The sequence below is a fragment of the Polistes dominula genome, unplaced genomic scaffold, assembly GCF_049000335.1.
Source record: "Polistes dominula isolate Pdom_NZ unplaced genomic scaffold, Pdom_raw_medaka contig_75, whole genome shotgun sequence".
NCBI lineage: Eukaryota > Metazoa > Arthropoda > Insecta > Hymenoptera > Vespidae > Polistes > Polistes dominula.
In genome coordinates, this window is record NW_028301003.1 from 1631825 (window position 1) to 1648704 (window position 16880).

Below are 16880 nucleotides of genomic sequence, written 5' to 3' on the forward strand. Positions count from 1 at the left end.
CGCACAAATATATATATATATAATATATATACAAGAAATGAAACAAACAAAAAATGCTTTGTACGCTACAACATTTAAAAAAAAAAAAAAAAAAAATCAACAAAAAACTGCACACACTGTCACCGTACATTCCGAATAAATATCTCATGTTAATTAACAATTAATTAACACGTGATATATATATATATATATATATAATATATATATGGCTATATACATTATATATTTATATATGATATATATATATATATAATATATATATGGTTATATACATTATATATATATATATATATATATATATATATATATATATTTATAACAAAAATCGAACAAAACTAAATAATAATAATTAAAATTAATATTTTATTTCTTTTTCTCGCTGCATAAATATATGAAATGAAAGATTTGAAATTTTTTTTGGTTGTTTTGTGTTTTGTGTTTTTTTTTCTTTTTTTCTCTCACACACTCTCTCACTCACTCTTTTTTTTTAAATTTAAATCTCGTTTTTCAAATTACCACTCGAAATTCGGAAAAATTCAAATTTTACTGTATAAAAATATTATTGAAATAAATAATAATAAAAAAAAAAAAAAAACAAAAAAAAAACAAAAGTAGGAAATCGTTAAACGTATACAAAAAAAAGAAAAAAAGGTTTGTCATATAAATAAATATAAATAATTTTTTAAATACCTATTTATAATTTGTTAAACATTTACGAGTAAAAGAAACACTGTAAAAAAAAAAAAAAAACAGTGAAAATGTAAAAAAAGAATAAAAACGTGTTAATCTTCGTTTAACAAAATAAAAAATAAATAATAATAATAATAATAATAGTAATAATAATAATAATAAAATAAAAATTAAGTCAAAATCCAATTTTTTCGAAATATCTTTTTAGAATTTAGTCCAGAACGTTGTATACATAAGAGTAAATAATAAAATACAGTGAAAAAAAAAATATATATATATATATAGATATACATACACACACGCATATTTAAATTTGTACAAATGAAAAAAAACAAACAAAACAAAAAATGCTACGATTCGACCAAAGCTAATGATTTAATTTCTATCATGTTAAAAATTCTAGAGTAACATTTTACTCTTGCACAAAAACATCAAAATACATTTATTTACGCACTCAATATATACATATATATATATATAAATAAAAATATAAATAAAAGCTATACGCATATGTATAATATAAACAACAAAAAAATGAAATTACAAACCAATAATGAAAGGTTAATGCAACGAAAGGAAAAATGTTAATTATATATTAAACACTAGATGTACCACCATTTTCACTATACCTATTTCTACCACGCTAGTCAAAATGACTGGTGTATACCAGTAAAAAATACTTTTTGACGCTTCCAATCTTTATTTACTCTTGAAAACATAACAAACAATGTTTAACAATAATAATTTTAATAGATAAATGAATTTATAAACATTTTTAAATAAAAAAAAACGCTTAATTATTTACAGAACTCAAAAGTTACATGTGAAGTAGACATTTTTGAATTAAAATGGCCTGATCTGTCAAAATGATTGGTCTGCTGGTATATCTAGTGTTAACACACATCCACACACACACACAGCAAATAATTGCAAGTGAGACACATACTACATACGACAAATAATATTAACAATTATAAAAACAAACCTAACCTAACTTAACCTAACAAATCAATCAATCAATCAACAACAACAAATTGCACAATTATGAAAAAAAAAAACGATGAGAAAGGAGGGACTGGGGAGGAGGGAGTGTTGTAGAAAATAATACAATGAAATATAAATAAACAAAAAATAATATCGTACGTGTGATGTGCGGTATGTGTTGTTGTTTGTGAAGTGAACACCGAGTGTGTAGAAAAATAAAAAAAATAAAATAAAAATAATAATGAATGAAAAGTGAGAAGAGAAAATGTGAATAAATAAATAAAGAATGATAAAAGACGTGAATGAAAAAAAAGAACGGGGAGTTAGTGTGGAGGGTGGGGTGGGGTACGGGGGGGGGGTTAAATAAAAAAAAAGATAATTATTAAACAAAAACAAAAACAAAAAAAGAAAATCCACCAACTTGTACGATCGTACTACTGTAATAATAATAATAATAATAGTAATAGTAATAACAAGTAAGTTGATGTTATTTAAAAAAAAAAAAGCCGTCAAAAATAATTACGAAATAATAATAATAATATTATTAATAATAGTAGTAATAATAATAATAATAATAATAATAAAAAGAAATTATTATCTACGGTTCACATATACGTGTTGGTTGTGTGCTTATAATGTCTTTTTCTTCCGATCCGCCATTATTTTTATATAACCTCGAAAAATTATTAGAAACATCATCATCATCATCATCATCATCATCATCATCATCATCATCATCGAGGAAAGTAAAAGAGAAAGGAAGAGTGAAAATAAACTTAACGGTACTTTGATTTTCTTCTTCTTCTTATTTTTTTTCTACTGACAAAGAAGAAGAAGAAGAAGAAGAAAAAAAAACATGGCTGCTATATTTTTTGTTTCCTCTTTCTCTCTCTCTCTCTCTCTCTTTCTTATCTCTCTCTCGTCAACTGTCTCTGAACAAAGCTTTAAAAAAAAAAAAAAGAAGAAGAAGAATAAGAATAAGAAGAAGCATTAAAAGACAAAAAAAAAAAATAGAAAAAATAGCAAAAAAGGTAAAAGAAAAAAAAAAAGAAGAAAAAAAAAAGATGGAGGGGAAATGATAGAGGTGCTGGTAATTATTTCAAAACGAGCACCGGTCTAGTTCTATTAGTTGTATCAGTGATCAGCGATGAGATAGATAAAACTGGTCGTCTTCGTTGTCCTCTTTCTCTCTCTCTCTCTCTCTCTCTCTCTCTTTCTTTATACGTACACCAATATATATATATATATATATTTATTTGTGCCCCTGTTAAAGAAAACTAGAACGAGAACGGGGCCTTACACAACGTGTGTGTTGTGTGTGTCTTCTTTCTCTCTCTTTTTCTTCGTGTTTTGTTGTATTCTTTGTTCATCTGTTCTTCTTCTTCTTCTTCTTCTTTGCTTTTTGATCCTTAAAACGAGCATCTGCCTTCTCCAAGAGTGAGTTCCTTATTTCCCTCCCTCCCTCCCTCCTGCCCCCCTCCTTTACTTCCACCTTCCTCCCTTTTGTATTTGTGTGTCGATCTCAATTCTTTTCTTATATCTTTTCCCCCATTTTTGTTTTTTGTTTTCTTTCTTTCTTTCTTTCTTTTTTTGTTTATTTTTTAAATTTTGAAAATCCCTAAAGTGAACAAAAATATTATTGTAATAAGTATTACGTATGTAAAATAGAAGTAAAAGTATTATTTTCTTTTTTTTATACAGTAGATATATATACAGTGTATACAGTGTATACAGTATATATACAGTAGATATATATACATTGTATTATACAGCGAATTCAATGAATTTATTGAATTTACTGTATACAATTAATGAATTTAATGATTTATTCGATGATATATTGTGTTTGAATTTTATAAAACCTTTCGAGAACAATATTTTTGAAATATATTTTTACAGTAAATAGTCAATTGATTGATTTTAAAAAAAAAAAAAACAAAAAAAAAAATACACACATTTTAGGTTTTAACGTGGAATGAGATTTTAGTTCATTATTAGATGATGTATAAATTGTTTGTTTTTGTTTTGTTTTTTGTTTTGTTTTTTATAAATGAATATATACTTTGTATATACGTTTTCGTTTGAAAATTTGTATCATTAATAACAGGAACATGGTGGTAGGTTTAACAGTTGTAGGTTATATACTGATATGTATATAACCTTCAATATTTATCCTTTCAATTATTTAACATTTATTATTTTCTAAATAAAAAAGTGATAGAAAATTAAGATAAAGATGGTTAATATTTGAAATGATAATTTGAAAAATAATGATTACACTTAGTTTTTATTTTACTGTATTTTATATACTGACAATTATCCCTTCAATTCTTCATAGTTAGTATGAAAGATTTTATAATGGATTTTTCAAAAAGAAAATTGATAGAAAATTAAAATAAAATAAAGAAGATAATATTTTAAATGATAATTTGAGATAGTTATTAAACTTTTTATTTTACTGTATTTTATATACTGTAATTATCCCTTCAATTCTTCATAGTTAATATGAAATATTTTATAATGAATTATCTAAAAAAGAAATTGATACAAAAATTAAGATAAACAAAAAGATAATATATTAAATGATAATTTGAGATAGTTATTACACTTGTTATTTTACTGTATTTTATATACTGTAATTATCCCTTCAATTCTTCATAGTTAATATGAAAGATTTTATAATGGATCTTCTAAAAAGAAAATTGATACAAAAACTAAGATAAACAAAAAAAAAAGATAATATGTTAAATGATAATTTGAGATATTTATTACACCTACTTTTCTTTTTCTTTCTCTCTCTCTCTCTTTCTGTTTTATACTAAAATTACCCCGCCCCCCTTTAATTATTCCACATTTATTATGAACATATTTTATAATAAATTTTCTAAAAAAAAAAAAAAAGAGGAAAATTCAAATGGAAACACTAAGATAACAAAAGATAGGTTTTAAATGATAAAATTGAGACAATTATTACACTTAATATTTCATTCTCTGTCTTTTTTATCTTTTATATTGAAATTACTCTCCTTCCATATTTGTTTCATATTTTCCATACAAATGAATATTTCACACACATGTTATGGCATATATTGCACAATTGTTAAAATGAATTGAAAATTGATAAAACATTGAGATAACAAAAGATATATTTTAAATGATAATTTTGAGACAGTTATTACACTTACTATTACATTCTCTTTCTTTATCTTTTGACAATATCCATTTGGATTCTCTTTTCGTGACCGTCAGCCAGGCGGAATAAGAGCAGTCGACGCATGCTCATCGGCCTGTTATAATTTTGGTTCTATTAACCTTCGTAGCGGGACCATAAGCCCTTAAGGGATTTCTAGAGATCGTAAAGTTAAGCCTCTGGACCCCACGGAGGGTAGCACAGATTCCCTCGTGCGTGTTTTGCCCCTTCTTCCCCCTTCCCCTTCTCTCTATCTAGCTAGCACATACTCACATATATACAGTAAACTGTAAAATACAGAAGAATGAGTGAATGAGCGAGTGTATTTCCATATATATATATATATATTTCGTCTATTTTATTTTGTTGTTGTTGTTGTTGTTGTTGTTCTTTTCACGTGCACCACCACCATGTTAAAGAATGAAAGAAATAGAAGTAGGGGTATAGTTATCCTGAAGTGGTATATGCTTGTGAAGATGAAAAAAAAAAAAAAAAAGAAAAGAAGAAAAGAAAGAGGAAGGAAGGTTTCACTGGTTTGTTCTGCCTCATCATACGGTCTTCTCTGAAAAAGAAGAAGAAGAAGAAGAAGAAGGAAGGAAGGGTCTAAATTTGAAGGGTATATTCCGTCAAGTAGCATCTTGACGCTTCTTGGTCCTGACAATGGCTACTTGTTAGCAAAGTGCACCAAACAGAAGATATAGAAAAGCTGAATTCTTTCCGTTCAACTTCTCACCTTTTGCTTTTCAACGATTACGTGTGTGCTCCCTTTATATAATAGAGATAGAAGAAGAAAAAAAAAATCAAATAGAAATCTTTCACGTGCCTTCTCAACATGGTACAACGCCTTTAACTTCTTCTTAGTATTATATTTGATGGTTTTCTTTTTTCTTGTTTCTTTTTCTCTCTGGTTATTTTGTGGTAAATTTAGATCACATTTTGAAAATGTATTATTCAAGTAATAGCTTTAATTGTATATTTAAGAAAAAAGTAATATAATTGAAAATAGATTATTACTTTTAAGGTAAGGTTTTATGATTGTTCAAAGGTTTTTGAAAGATTATGAAAATTGATGTCAACTATTTAATAAGAATAATAATAATAATAGAAAAATTGCAGTATCCTGTCTTCTTGGTTTGTCTCGTTGTTAACAAGAATAAATGTTTTGAGGTTAAAATGAAAATGATGATACCCAATTATTCGTTCGGAGTAACAATTTACTTGACTATTTGATCATAGATTCATCGAATAATGATTCATATGATAGATGTTAAAAAACTGGATTCGTTATCAAGGTAAATTACAGTTTACAGGTATTGGACAGTGGATCATAGGGAATATAACACACCTTGAGATTTAAGTTAGGCGAGGACAGGAGAAGAAGAAGAAGAAGAAGAAGAAGAAGAGGAAGATGGAGGAGTGAGTAAAGAAAAGGATAGAAAATGAGGTGGTGAAGAAGAAGAAGGAGAAGAGAGGAGTGGTGAGGAGAGTAGTGGGGGATGTATGATTTCGAAGGGGGAAATATTTATGGGCAGTCCAGCTAAAATTAATTTATGCAGCCGCATAGGCTGCCACGTAATTTATTCGCGGTGCTTGCGACGATCAGTCACTCTCTTCCACTGGCTTTTGTGTGTAAGGAAATCCCTGGGCCATTAGAAACGAGCACGAAGGGCCGGCCCGCCCTCTCTCCCTATCGTCCTTCCAACATAGAACGTAAAAGTACATGGCCATTGCATACATTGCATGCATTGCATACAATACAAATATACAATTCTGTAAATTTTTGTATAATACTTGACCAATAAAATGTAACGAATAATGTGATAGGTGTATATAAAACAAGAAATAGGAATATGTTTTTTAAAAGTCAAAAAAGGGAAAATTACCAGAAAAAGAAAAAAAGTTAAGGAAAGATTTAAGAAATCTCTAAGGTTTAATCTCTAGAAGCCACATTATGATTTGTGGAAGGTTAGATCCTGGATCATCTCCTCTCCCTCCTGTGTGTCCGTTCAGTGGAAGAAGCACCCACGCTTTCCAGGAAGAAGAAGAAGAAGCAACACACACCGTTCCTTGACTTGGTACACCAGGTCGTGAAGAGAACAAAGTTTAGTATTAAAATGGTTCTGAAGATGGAGAAAGAAAGGAACGTAAAAAAAGAAAGGTGAACGGGAAAGGGGGGAGACCTGTTTGCGGGTGGGAGGGTGGTCTCAACGAGATCAACCGACCTGATTAGATCGAGGGTGTAATGGACGGACTAATTTGTGAATTTTAAATTCCGTCTCCGACGTCTTTTGCCGCTAGGCTCGTCTCTTTCTTGTTTTTTTTTTTTTTGTTTGTTTTGTTTTTTAGGTAACTGCTGCTAACTGCTAACTGCTAACTGCTGTTGTTGCTATTACAGGTTCTTCTTCATCTTTTGGATTTTCATTTTTATTAAAAAAATACTATAATTTGTATACCCAGAAATAATACACATTAACGTGATCTAAAATGATAATAAACAATCAAAATTAAAACAAATTGAATCGTTAAAATGTTTGAACATGTTTTCTTTTTTTTTACTCAAATGTTAACTGAAATACACCAAGAAGAAGAAGAAGAAGAAGAAGAAGAAGAAATAAAAATGAAAAAAAGGGATAGGAAGGAAGGAAAGCAAGACGTCTACGTAGTGGCAGATTAGAGGCGGCTTTCGGCGTATACCAGAGCGGGTCCCATTGTCGAGGGGCATAATACGGTTATGATTTAGTTTGGGACGTGAGGATAAGAGCTTGAAGGAAGAAGAAAACGTTGTCGAATAGAAAGAGAGAAAAAGAAAGAGAAACTGAAAGTAAAAGAGAGAGAGAGAGAGAGAGAGAAATAGAGGTGGGGAGGGGGGATCTGTCGGTCAGAAGAGAAGGGAGGGAAAGGAGGGCATCTCACAGTGTCGGGTTACATCTCATCCAGGGCCCCGCCTGGAACATCCACACGTTCTCCTATCCAGGGACCCACACGCGGTCGGGATCCCTTTAAGCATACGTATGAGTGCTGCATAAACGCACTCAACTACGATCACGCGTGTCCCTTCTACGTAGCAGCCCTTAACCCTCCCTCCTAACCTATCCCTTCTCTTTAACATCTCTTCATACGTGCCTTCTTTCTCGCTCTCTTTGAAACTTTTGTGCACGTGGTGGTTGGTAGGTAAGTTGTTCGGTAGGTAGGTTAGTTGAGTTCAATTCTGAAGTTTGGATTTTTTACTTTAATACGAGTGTTCTTCTATCTTTATTTTTTAACCCATCATCATCTTCATCATCATTTTGTTGTCAATGTTTTTTTTTTATCTTTGTCTATCCTACAACCCACCCCCACTTTCCTATTGTACTGTGAACAATTATTCATTTCATTGTATTTGCATTGTATTTCATTGTTCTCTGATTTTGTTTTACACATTTAGGATTGTTAATTCTTCTCGTGTTTGTTGTCGCGTTTAATAATAACACGTTGAACATCTTGAAAAAAAAAAGAAATATAAAAGATAAAATTAATTTACAAAGAGACAAAGTGTGGTTTCTCTACTGTGTCGGCATGAAAGTATAAAGATATCTGTCACCTTGTTATTTGTTTTCTTTTTTTGTTTCCTTTTTATTCTTCTTCTTCTTCTTCTTCTTGTTCTTTTTGTTCTTATTTTCCTCAGACTTTGTACATTCTTCCTCAGCTCGGTGCACCGCGTAGAATGTTCCGCGAACTCGCGAATTATGAATATGATTATCTCGGACGGGTTCTTGACGAGAAGCCAGACCTGTCCGAAAGGTGTCACCTTACACATCCCTCCGAGGTAACGTCTCCGCTGCCGCCACTGCTCTGCCACCCTTTCTTTTCTTTATATATATATATTGTTTCCATTTTTTTTTAAACCCATGTCCTCTTCCTACTAGCGTTAATACATCTTTTTGGAGTTGTTAGTACTTTTCTTATCAAATAATGGGTCTAATAATTAGACCCATAGTTGAACATCAGCAGCACTTGAGCAAATTTATAATGTATCTGAAATTGTTCAATAAATTATATTAATTTATATTTTAAATCAATAATATTAACATGAAATCCTTCCATTATGTTGAAAACTGTACAATGATATCTAAAAAGAAAAAAGAACCATATTGGAATGTTATCAGTGAATTATTCGAATTTGTTTTTTTTTTTTAAAACGCATTCTAATATATAAAAGGACATAGGAAAAAAACATTCTTTCCGATAATTAATTCATTTTTGTCATTTTATCAGTACCATATAATCTCTCAAGCAACATGAAATAAAAAAAAAAAAAAAAAACAAAAAGAGCGTCGTGGTGGGTAAGGTCGGTAGATCTTCGAATGTGTGTCTGGATCACGGTGAACCCATGGAAAGGGATTGTGGGGGATGGTGTGTAGAAGATGCAGATGCAGTGGGGCCGTCAGCCCTTTTCCGCAGGGTCCTGCAATAAATTAACAGGGCAACTAGGGGGGCAGGGCTGGCTCGCTTGCTCGCTCGCTCGCTCGCTCACTCGCTCGCGAGCTTCCGATAAGGATCGAACGAGCGTCGGAGAAGTGCTAAGTAACTACCGATCAAATCGGTAGATAAAACCCTTCGGAGTTCTCTCTCAGCCCTTTTTTTCTTTCTTCTTCTTCTTCTCTTTCTTTTTCTCTTTCTTTCTCGCACACGCGCCATACTATAATACACCATACAACAACAATAACAACACAACACCATCGGTGGTGTATATGATCCTAACTATGATAATGATGATTTTCGTTTATACTATAGGGTGTTATAAGGGACAATGAACGGCGAGAACTAGTAAGAGAACCGTTAGTTCGGGCTCCTTGACATTTATGAATCGAATTCCTACAGTCACCAGGAGAGAAAGAGAGAAAGAGACCCTTTATATACCGATTGATACAGGAGATAAGAACGAGAACCCTTCGTGCGTAACACTTGAGAACACCCTCCCCAATAGCCTACTTGATGTTCCCTGATCGTTCAACTTTGAGTTACTCTTTTACTGCAGTTTCTTTTTTTTTTTTTTTGTCAACAACGGAACAATAAGATCCTATTGAAAAAGGATGCAAGAGGTCTCCTCATCACACATATGACCTTTTAATAAAATAATATTTAATCAATTTTATGGTTATAATTTTATAAAATATATATATACATCAGAATATATGTGACATATGATTATTATTCGATGTAAAGTATATTACAAAGATTGTAATCATGAATTAAATATAAAATAACATTTGTATTTCAATGTATTAGAATTGATCCGTCTAAAGGATTATCATAAGTCTATCAAAACGTCATCCCTTATCGGATAATTTCTTGTAAAACGGCATTAAGTCTGCGTCAACGACAATCGAATAGGAAACTCACCCCTAACGTTAAGGGTAGTACCCTCGCGTGGCCGCCCTTCAAACCACGACACAATGACGTGTCTCATTGGACGGCGTCTCGACCAATCGTGTTAACGAAATTCCTTGGTGTCTATTGGCGTTAGGGGAGGGAACTTAAAATGTGAGAAAATAAACCTTCGACATATGTTTCGTGGATTATGTTATATACCCTAGTCGATTTATATTTATTTCCAATATGTTAATTCGATTGACGTTTCAAATTATTTATTAAAGAAAATATAATATATTATAAAATTCTAACCTAACTTTATTGTATCGATACTATACAAAATAGTTTATTGTATCGTTTATTAAATTGTTTATGCTATTGTTCGATTGATGTTTTAAATAATTTTTCATATTTTATTGAAGAAAATATAATATATTATAAAATCCTAACCTAACTTTATTGTATCGATACTATACAAAATAGTTTATTGTATAATATTGTTTGTAATATTGTTCAATTGACGTTTGAAATTATTTTTCATATTTTATCGAAGAAAATAATATATATTATAAAATCCTAACCTAACTTTATTGTGAATCAATACTATAGAAAATAGTTTATAACCTTTTTCATATGTGATTTGTTGAAAAAAAAAAAAAAAAAAAAAAAAACAAGCTAAGAGTTGAATAAAAAAGTAAATATTTTTAAACGAACGGAAGAAAGTAGGATGCATGAGAACAAAGAGCACTTAAGTCGAAGTGTCAGGTGAGTGACTATCAAGAGTTCGATCGTTGGTTGCTCGTAATCCTAGACAAGAATTAAAGCGGTGCACAGGGTATACTCTCTCTCTCTCTCTCACACTCTCTCTCTTTTTCTCTCTCTTCGTTGTCTCGTAACCGTCGAAAGGATAACTTTGTAACGTGATGATAGCACTTATCACCTGATCCATTGGATATAGATTAGACTATTTCACCTAGTATACTGATATATATATATATATAGGTATATATATATTAATTGCGTCATATTTTTTGGTTCCTTTAATCATTATCAAAGTGTATTCTCTTTTCTGTGATTAAAATCCTTCTAATCGTTATGTTATACAGTATAACCCCCTTGTCCCAATTAATTGTATTCATTTTATCTAAAACCTGATACTACACTTTGATATCTCAAATATTTTCATCTCCAGTTTCTTGATATTAATAATATTAATAATTATTTTCACATAGATAGGAAGGTAGTACGACCTCGTACGGGATTTCCTTTTTCTTTGTTTTTTTTTTTTTTTTTTTTAAATAAATATATAATAAACCGAATAATAAAAATCGAAGGACATTACTTTTCTATGGATAAATTACAACATTTATACTTGAGTCCATTTTATGTTTATATACATATATACACGTTAGTAAGTACAAACACATTCTGGGTGTTAGCGCAGCGTGACCTACCCCACTGAGAATCGTATTTCAATACAGAAACCGAAAACCATATCATTACGTTGAAGCTCCGTTTCGTCGGTCACACATACATACATATATATATATACATACATACATACATACAAATACATATATACAAATACGAATAGTACGTAAGCGTAAGAGTTTTTGTATATTTTCCTTTACTCTTGTGTTTTGTTCTTCAGGTATTGCATGTGAATTACATACACACATCCTACAAAACTCTCTGGCAAAACAAAAAAAAAAACCATTCTGTCCTATAGAAACATATCGAAGAATGCAAATAGCAGTGTACAAGCGAGAAACAAGAATAGTAAACACCTACATATGCAGATAGTTAAATAGAGTTGTATGTGTTTTTACAAATACATTTGTAAGTACACTTGCAGGTGATATTAAGTGTTAGTGTGCATCGGTAGGCGCCATATCGCGTGCAGGTCCAACCACTGAAATTGTACTCCACGTGGTCCAACTTTTACTCTTACCCTTTTCCCTCCCCTCAGTCCTCTTGTACTCCCTATTTAAACCTCGACTACTACTTGGCATATTTTTTTAAATCCAAGTTTCTTTTGCCGTTGAGAAACAACCGTCTTCTCTCTTCAAAAGAAATCCACGTTTGTTGTCGCTCATTTACCTAACGTTTCCTAGACTATTGAGTTACATGCATCCCATGCTCATTATTCTAACTGGTTTATCTTTTTTTTTTTGTTTTTGTTCCTCACATTTTATTTATTCAATTGTTGATATATATATATATATATTTTATATAATACTTGAAATTTGTTGATTCAATTGTTGTTTGGGGTAACTGTTAAATGGGTTGTAATCCCTAAAATAGATTGTCCCAGATAAATGTGAATAATTGTTAACTTTGAAAGATGAAATTGACGAGAACTCTCAGAGACAAATTGATGAATGCAGGGCAAAATTGTCTACGCAATGTTGAGTCTCCTCTCTCTCTCTCTCTCTCTCTCTCTCTCTGCTCTTTCTCTGTTGTTACATAATAGGTCTGTACTTAGATACTCGCATGCAGAAAACGACGAATGGTGGGTGGGTAGTAGAGAGTACGAGAGTATTTAGATGAGTTGACTCCAATTGCCGTATATACCGTGAGAATCCAAGTATCTAGCGCGTGGTCCTCCCCGTTCATGCGAACCAACTAGCTAACAGCTAACCGCTGGCTAACGTAAGCAAGAAAAAAAAAAAAAAGTAAAAAAGAGGGCCAGTGCTAATCATGCAAATTGGGCGACCGGTTACATCATTTGTTCTTTTCGTCATCATGTTTTTACTTTTTTCTATCATCGATACTTCTATCACGGATTAACCCTTAAAATCAAAGACCAATTTTAAATATTGAAATACATTTAGCAGAAATTATTAAGATATATATGTTTATATAAATTATTAATTAATATTATGCATTTTAAATATTAATAATTATTAGATTAAAATGTCAATTATGATTTAAAATATTAACAAATATTAAACTTGACTAGTAACTAGTATCTTACAAAAGAAATATACTCTAGTCAACCATACAAATTGATTGTAATAGATAATTAATAATAATAAATATAATTAATATTACAATAAATTAGATTTATAAATAATTATAATATCATAATATTAATTTAAAATATTAACAAATATTAAATTTGACTAGTAACTAGTATCTTACGAAAGAAATATACTAGTCGACCACACAAATTGGTTGCAATAGATAATTAATAATAATAAATATAATTAATATTACAATAAATTAGATTTATAAATAATTATAATATCATAATATTAATTTAAAATATTAACAAATATTAAATTTGACTAGTAACTAGTATCTTACAAAAGAAATATACTCTAGTCAACCATACAAATTGATTGTAATAGATAATTAATAATACAATAAATTAGATTTATAAATAATTAAAATATCAGAATATTAATTAAAAATATGAAACAATTATTAAACTTGACAAGTATAACAGGTATATCTTCTTCTTCTAAAAGAATAAATATACTAATCCACCAAATGAAAATTGGAATATGTTTATTGAACATTGATGGATGATCTATGATTATTGAAATATAAACAAACAAAAATAAAATCATCATCTAAGGACGATTATGCAGTACGACAACGATGCAGTGATCAACGAGGAAAAAGGTGGTAGTGGTGGTGGTGGTGGTGGTGGAGATGTAAATGAAGGGGTGAAGGGGGGGACACAGTGTTAGCAATGTGCGAGGCTTCGCGCGGCCGTCAATTACAATTAATTAGAGCGGAGACTGACAGCGGACGCAGCGACGGCTACTTAATACTTTAACTTGTCCCCCTTCGACCCACCACCCCTCCTCCACTTCCTCTCTCGGAACGAACAGCATGACGAGGACGTGACCAAACTTCTCACTTATATTGCCATTTTTTTTTTTTTATTTAATTTGTTTTTCTTTTTTCTTCTCTCCTTTTCGCCCCCTTTTTCTTTTCCTTTTTTTCCTTCTAATCTAGGCAAACTATTACTCCCTCCTCCAATACCCCCTATCTTCTTCACCACCCCAATGCAAATATCATTTTTATCGAATAACCCAATTATTATTATCCTTTTTTTGTATATGTTAATTTTGGTAATATATTTTTCAACCTTTTTTAGGGTTTAATATAAACAATAATTTAATATTATTAATTTTGTGTATATATTAATTACATTAATATTAACAAACATCACGTATATGTGTCGATACGTGACAACTCTGATAATTTTTACAAAACGTATATATGCGTTTAAATGTTAATTTTCTAAGGTTAAATAATAATAATAATAATAATAAAAATAAATACGTTAAGTGTTTCGTTTTTACAGTAGCTTTCAAAAGAGAACCGAAGACGGATTACTCCTTTCAGTGATTACGTACGGTGAGAATCGCTATTTGCTAATTAACTCATTGTCTAGGTCCGGTTAGGCTAAGTCTAAAAGAGCCTAATGGACGTTTCCTAGTGACGCGCCAGTCCGAATACAGAACGAATTAGAATAATTCGTTCCGTCTAGCTAAGTCACCAGAGTAGTAATCACATAAGACGACTACTACTACTACTATTACTACTACTACTACTATTACTACTACTACTACTATTACTATTGTTACTACTATTACCAACAAACACCATTTTTCATTTCTTGTAAGACTTACGACACGTTTTTCCTTAATTTAACTTTATAAGTTAGGTCTTTTCAATGTTCATTATAATTTTGCTCGATCATATGTGAACAAATTTTGGATATGTAAAGTGAGCTCTCTCTCTCTCTCTCTCTCTCTCTCTCTCTCTCTTTCTTTTTCTTTTGAATTAAAAAAACGAAAAAGAAAAAAAACAGGAACTCTCGGTGGATGCTGGAATTTCGTATATACCTCTTCCCCCTCCCCCTGCCCGTCCTCCGGTCCCCCGCCCCCGCCCTTCGCCCCTCGCCCCAAAAAAAGAAACAAAAATTATAAAACATAAACTATCAACGTATGTTCCTTGAAAATTCTTTCAAGTGTGTTCCAAACTAAACCGACGTGGTGTGTACGGGTTTTATACATGTTGCGTTGTAGTCCATCGTTTGACCGGTGGTCTACTCTCCCCCTCCCCCCTCCCCCTCCCCCCTCCCCCTCCCCCCTCCCTTACCCACCCTCCATCATAATTTTTAATTTCATTACGGATGCTCGAACGGCCTCATAATGGGCTCCTTCTCTGTTCGATATCCCATAGGCCATCTGGCATGATCCTATATATATATATATATATATGGATCAAAATATCGATCGTGATCGTTCGAGCGAAAATAAAACGTGGCCTAACTTCATAAAACGTTCTTCTTATTCTTATTCTACTTCGAGGCCGATCGTCAAGCCGTGTAATCATGCTAAGTTCGAATTTACATGACAAATTGTCCCGAGTAGACTAAATCATTTCCTCTTTCTCTTTTAAAGAACTTTGTAGATGATTATTGCGATAACCATACAATATGTAACCATCCGTTATTCTATTATCTTCTATTTTTTTTTTTTTTTTTTTTCATTGTTTTTGAACTTTTTCTTTTTTCTTTTTTATCTTTCTACAATTATTTTCAAATATATCTTATATTTATATAATATATTGAATTTTTATCATTGTTCTCCTTGCACCCGCCATTGTAAATTCGAATTCCTCGAAGTTTCTCTGATTATGTTACTCAATAAGAAAGCATCGAGTTCCGGTATATATATATATATATATATATATATATATATATATGTGTGTGTGTGTGTGTGTGTGTATGTGACATCGCATCTTATAATGGAGAGACAGAAAAGTATCCTGTAAGCATCGATAAGGCACGTATTAATTAAATAATAACATCCGGCGGTAATAATGAAATGCCATTATATTATAAATTTGTGACATCATATTTGACGAAATGTTATTTAAAGACATAACGATTCTTAAAATAATCTAATCAGATATTTATAATCTTTATATACAATTTATATATACTTTGTATATAATGTCGGGGGGGAGGAGAGGGTTTACGTTTAAACTGTAATTACTGTAATAGTAGTAAGTCTTCAACCCCTCTACCTCTATCCATCATTTCAACGAATAAAAATAAATTTGATCTTCTAATATGTAATTTACAAACAAATTCATACAAAGTATGCTTATATATAAACCATAGTCGATGTGTGTGTCCGATCAGCCGTTAAGAAGGAAGCTCGTAAGAAAAAGAGAAAGAGAAAAGAGAGAGAGAGAGATAGAACGATGTTGAAGATAAGACAGGGGACGTGTCTCCTTTACCCTGATTCTCTCCTTCCATTCTTCGATGCACAGGGCCCCGAAGTTCGGGGGACCAACGTGGGCCTGCACGTAATCCACGGGTACGTCGTGACGAATTTGTTCATCTGCCCAATGAGCCAGAATGCACCCCCACATCCTTTCACCGTGTTTCATCGTTCATTCTCTTTCTCTCTCTCTATCTCTCTCTCTCTCTCTCTCTCTCTCTTTCTTCTGTTCTCTCTTTTGCACGCTTTTCTCTTATATTATATATATATATACGCGTGTATACAAATACAAGCACGTCTTCCCAAGAAGAAGAAGAAGAAGAAGAAGAAGAAGCCACGAAACGGGACCCTGTTTTCAAGATGGCTACTGTCCGCATCGGTGGTCATCGAACGCAAACTCGGCACAAGGG